Genomic DNA, 6,188 nt, shown 5'->3' with positions numbered 1-6,188 from the left:
CCTTGCGAAATAGCCCTGTAAGTGAGCGACCTTCCCCCTTGATGACTTCCACACACCCCTTCGTGTATTTCGAACAGGAATGCTTCTACTTTGCTGGGATGAACGCACTTGAGGTAAGGCTCAGAGAACGACTTCTTGTATAATGCCAAAGATGGAGATAGCCAAAATCGCTGCGACTTTGCCCTTATTCTGTTGGCTTCTTTTTTCTCTTCTGGTAGGATGCCGTCTTTTAGGAATAGGATGATGGGATCCATCCAAGAAGGGCCTAATTCTGTGCAACATACTTCTTCTGCTTCGGGGTCTTCTATGCTTGGTCTTGGTAAGAAGTCGATGAGTAATGGATGAGGGATTGACGTATCTGCCATTGAGGCAAGGCCTGCTAGCTCATCCGCTCGGCTGTTTTCCTCCCTGCCAATTTGTTCTATCCTTACCGCATCAAACTTCTTGATCTCTGTTCTGACTTAACTCTTGGTACTTGGCTATTCTGTCGTCCTTTGCTTCGTATTCGCCAGAAATTTGGTTTACCACCAGCAGAGAGTCACTGTATACCATTAGTTCGGTTGCTTTCATGAAGTGTGCTGACTTGAGTCCTGCGAGAAGCGCCTCATACTCCGCTTCATTGTTGGAGGCTGGGAAGCCAAGGTTGATTGCTTGCTCTATAACCAGGCCGTCTGGAGAGATGAGGACTATGCCAAGCCCTGCACCATGTCGGTTGGATGCTCCATCCACAAAGAGCTTCCACATCTCTCCGACGAATAGTTTCCAGCAAGTGGAAGGATCAGATGATGTCGTGAGGTCAAGAATGGTGTTTTCTTCAAGGTTCATGTTGGCTGTCTGTCCTTTGTCCTCTGTTTGAACTGCTGGTGAGCCTTTGTTTGTCTCTTCCTTGTTGTCCTTAGTATGGTCTGCCTTGGTGCTTGATTGACTACCTTCCACTAGGGGTTGCGCTATTCCAGCGTCAACTTCCGTCCCTAGTTCGGTTGTGTCAGTTAGGTCGACTGGGCAGATATGATGACTTCCAGGAGTAAACTCTGCGACGAAGTCTGCCAAAGATTGGGCTTTTATTGCGGTCTTGGGTTGGAACTTAATGTCGAATTGTCCCAACTCCACTGCCCACTTTAAGATTCGCCCACTAAAGTTCGCCCTTTCAAATAGAGCTTTTAGTGGAAAGGCTGTGAGGACGACTATGGTGTGGGCGTGAAAGTAGTGTGCCAATTTTCTGGATGCCATCATTAATGCTAATGCTAGTTTCTCCAAGGGCAAGTACCTTGTTTCGGCTCCCAACAATGTCTTACTGACATAAAAGATGGGCAAGTGTTGTATTCCTTCTGCACGAACCAACACTGCGCTAACTGCGTGCTGAGAAACTGCCAGGTACAAAAAGAGTTCTTCACTAGGTACTGGTGTAACAAGTAGTGGTGGGGAAGACATGTACTCCTTCAAGCTTTCCAGAGCTCGGTCGCATTCTTCATCCCACTCAAACTTGGCCTTTAAAGCTTGGAAGAATGGTCGTAGTCTGTCTGATGACCTGCTTATGAACCGGTTGAGCGCAGCTGCCATACCAGTGAGATGCTGCACTTCTTTGACTGAGTTTGGTCTCTCCAACTCCTGGATTGCTTTGATCTGAGAGGGGTCTGCTTCTATACCTCGGTTGGTCACCAGGAAGCCCAAGAATTTGCCAGACCCAACTCCGAACGCGCATTTGGACGCATTGAGGCGCAACTTGTGTTTCTTCAGGATCTGGAACATCTCGTCTAGGTCTTTAAGATGGTCATTCTCATCCTTGCTTTTGACCACCATGTCGTCGATGTAAGCCTCCATTGTTCTGCCTAACAATGGTTCGAACATCTTGGTGACCATCCTTTGGAATGTCGCCCCTGCGTTCTTTAGGCCAAAGGGCATTACCTTGTAGCAATATAACCCCCTTGGTGTTGTGAAGGATGTGACCTCCTGGTCTGGTTCATGCATGGCGATCTGGTGGTAGCCTCTGTATGCATCCAGAAAGCTAAGTCGGTTATGCCCTGCCGTTAGGTCCACCAGTTGATCTATCCTTGGTAGAGGAAAGCTATCTTTTGGGCACGCCTTGTTGACGGTTTTGTAGTCGACGCAGACACGCCATTTACCATTCTTTTTTGGCACTACGACTGTGTTGGAGATCCATCTTGGGTAGTGCACTTCCCTTATTGCTCCTGCCTCCAGCAGGTTGCCTACTTCTTCTGCCACTATTTCGGCGTGGTGGAGTGCCGATCTGCGTGTGCGTTGAATGACAGGTCTGGCGGATGGGTGGACATTGAGTTGGTGACTGATGAAGTTTGGATCAATGCCTGGCATGTCGTAAGGTGTCCAGGCAAACACTTCGATATTAGAGGTCAAGAATTCCAAGACCTCTAATCTCTCAGTGCTGGACAACGATGAGCCAAGCAAGAAGAACTTATCCGGGTTTTTCTCATCTATTTTTACCTCCACCAAGTCCTCCACCGCTTTCTGATCAGCCTCTTTGCCGACGTCCGCGAATAGTTCATTACTCTCTGGTTCTTCCACCGAGTGAACGTATTCTTTGGCAGCTCGGCTTCCATTCGCTGTGGCGAAGCATTGCTTTAACATGATCTGATCGCCATAGACTTCTTCAATTATACCGGTGTCGTTAGGGAACCTCATTACCTGATGGTATGACGACGCTACCGAACGCATGGCATGCAGCCATGTTCTGCCCAAGATGATGTTGTTTGTGGAGGGGACCTTCAATACCCAGAACTCCACTTGTTTTGTTACACTCCCTGCTCTGACTGGAAGGATTATTTTGCCGACAGGCCACTCTGGCATGGAGTTGAATCCAATCAGGGGAGAAACTGCAGGCGCCAAGTCTTTGTCTAGCAGCTTTAGTTGCTTGAATTTGTCGTAATACATGATCTCACATGAACTACCCTGGTCAGTCAGAATCCGCTTGACGTCAAAATCCTTGACTCGGAGAGTGACAACCAGGGCATCATTATGGGGGCAGTAAATTCGTTCCAAGTCCTTATCCGAAAAGGACATGACGTTTGTTGCCTCTGTCCTCCCCTTCTTGATGGCAGGTTGGGCACTTAATACTTCCCTAAAGTGCTCAGCCTTCTTGATTGAACCTCTGAGCTCGCATACGTGCTCAGGTTCAAAAACTCCATGAATTACATTGATAATGCCTTGAGGTGGTGCATCGATTGGCATTCTGTTGGGATGGTCATTATGATCTTGGGGGGCCGATTGCGCTCCTCCTTCAATGTATTTGTCCAAGTGGCCTGCTGCCACCAATTCTTCCAAGTGTTGTCTCAGTGGCGTGCAATTCTCAGTTCGGTGCCCCTTTTCTTTGTGGAAGGTGCACCGTGATCTGTCGTCGTAGTTTTTCTGAGCTTCCCCTAGTTTGGCTGGCCACTTGACAAAAGGCTCATCTTTTATTTCGCTCAGAATCCGGTATATTGGTTTTTTGAACACCGTTGTTATGGCAGTGCGGATTCTCAACCATCTTTTGTCTGGGTCTTCTCCGTTATCTCGTCTGCCACGCCCGTTTTTATTCTGCCGATCTACTGTATTGACCTTTGCTGAGGTCTTCTTTTCTGGTAGTGCGGTTGCACTGGATTTTGCTTTTGCACGTGCGCCATCCTCTTCTACCCTGATGTGCTGATGCACTCTTTCCATCAGGGCCTCCATAGTGAGAGGTGGCGTCATGGTAATCGAATCCCTTAGTCTGTTCCCTACTGGTAGGCCTTTTTTATATTGCGCAATGGCTGGATTGGTGGGGCAGTCTCCAATCTGGTTGAATGTCTCCCAGTAGCTACTGTTGTAAGATCTGAGGGTCTCTTTTTCACCCATGTCGATGGAGAGTAACTGGTCTATTTCCACCGGCGTTTTAGTGTTTGTTCGAAACCTTGTTACGAATGCTTCTGCCAATTGGGCCCAGGAGGCTATGCTGCCCTCTGGGAGCTTCTCGAACCAAGTCAAGCCGAGGTCGCCAAGGCTTGATGGGAAGAGTATGCACATTAAAGCCTTGTTTCGCCTATACACAGCCATGACTTGGCGAAAGTGGCTCAGGTGTGAATACGGGTCCGTCTTCCCTTCATATGTATTGAATTTCGGCTGAAGGAAGCCTGATGGTAGGGGCGCGTTTTCGATCGCTGGGACAAACGGCGAAGTCTGTAGTCTTGCCAATGCCTTGTCCGTTGGTTCGTAGGCCGGTCGCGGAATTGGCATTCCAACCTTGACGCTTCCATGCGTCCGAGGAGCCAACCGTTGTAAGGCCGAAACTCGGTGTGGATCTCTTGCCCTGGCATCCTCCTTGCATCGTGCTTTTTCTTCTAGCACGGTTCGTAAGTCGGATGACCTGGGCAGCTCTGTTTGTCTGGATCTGGTTTGGTGTGAATGTGAATGCCAATACGTGCTTCCTTCAGTATATGATCTTTCGGATCTCGTCCTCTCAGACCTGGAGTGACGAGTCCTGGAGGATAAGGAATGAGTGTCGCCTGTCCTGAGGCTTCTGCTCTCTCCTTGGGAGGGTGTAGTATTCCTACTACGATTCTCTGAGTGGCGAGGGGGCGTCTTGTGCTTGTGCCCCTCTCCTGTCGCCACATCTTTAGTCTTCATCTGGCGTTTTAATGCTTCCATGTCCGCCGCCATCTTCGGAATTAGTTCATCTTGTTCCTTCACGCGATCTTCCAGGGCTTGAGGATCAATCCTCCTCATTTGCCTGTCAGGACTTTGAGAGTGACGAGGGCTGTTATTCCGCCTTCCCCTGCCACTCCTCCTGGAGTTATGTTGTTGGGGCTCCAGATCTGCCATAGGAGGGACAGAGGGTAATCCTTCACGCCTCGCGCCCCCGTCTGGAGTTAGCCCGTCGACGGCGGACTGCGGTAGGTCTTCAATGTGTGCCATTGATTTGTCAAAAAGGAGAAGCTTAGTCAAGAGGTTTTTGTTCTTGTCTGTTATTCCCACAGACGGCGCCAATTGTACGGGGAGGAAATAATTCTCCTCGTATAATCCTGTTGACTCAGTCCACGCTCCTCCGTACGACGTCGCTTTGTTACCTGAAAACACAAACGTGAGCTAGCCGGCGGGTGCGTGCCGGAAACCTCTCCGATGCCTAAGTCAGTAAGCTTGACAAATAGACAAAGTTTTATGCTCTCAGAAAGAATTATGTTCAAATTACCTCCTCCAAGGTGATGTTTGTGGGCTTTTATAAGTTTCCCGTGGCACAATCCTAATAGGACTTGTATTTCTCCATGCAAAGTCCTCCTAGGATTCATACTCCAAAGGATAATGCTTATCCTTTTACACCCTCCCCCACTGCTTAAACCAAGTGGGATGGTTTTCTCCATGGCCGAACTTCCATGTGACCGAAGTAAAATTGGCTATGCCGAGCCACAAAGGGCCGAACTGTCCTTAGCTCGGTCTTCTCCTTTAACTTCTTACCTCGGCTGCCCCTGTTCAACCTTGGTGTGTTTAGATCAAACTTCCAAGTAGCAAGTTCTGACCGACCTAACCATAGTATGTCACGACCGAACTAAATGCAAGGTCGGACTTACTTCAAACTGCCACCGGACTAATTTTGAAACCGGCCTACCCAGAACATACTGCGACCGGACTAACTCTTAGACCGGCCTAACTCCAAGTTGTCTCCGGACCGGAGTAGCTTTACTCTTTCTTGGGCCAAAGCAACTATCCCTTCTTGAGCCGGAGTAACTACACTTCTCCTGGGCTGGAGTAACATTGCAGCCTTTTTACTTAGTCCTTCGCGTTTTGGGCCTCAAAGCCCAACTCGCAGCTCGGCCCAATTTTTCCCAAAAATTACCCTCTCAATTTCTATGTTATTAGCACTAAGTGAGCAAGTCTCACAGTAAAGCAAGTGCTCAAACATAAAACAATGAGAGGCCTTGTAGAAAATCAGGTGCTCTAGCACCAAACAAGCATGTTCAAAAATTTCTAAAAAAGTCATGTTAGAACAAACAATGAAACTCATAATCAAGGTCCAAAAGTTATGATATACAATGATCGGAATGAATCATATATATGTATTAACAGAATCAAACACTACATCACTTGGTGAATAAAATATTTTATGTGGTTGAGCGTTAGGCCAAGTTTTGCCATTCAAAAATAATTTATTTTTTTATTTTTTTTTCATCGTATCATCTCTTTACTTTTTTATATATTTTTTTATA

Source organism: Camellia sinensis, chromosome 5, assembly GCF_055761805.1.
Source record: "Camellia sinensis isolate YWXY chromosome 5, ASM5576180v1, whole genome shotgun sequence".
Taxonomy (NCBI): Eukaryota; Viridiplantae; Streptophyta; class Magnoliopsida; order Ericales; family Theaceae; genus Camellia; species Camellia sinensis.
This window is presented reverse-complemented; position numbering follows the sequence as displayed.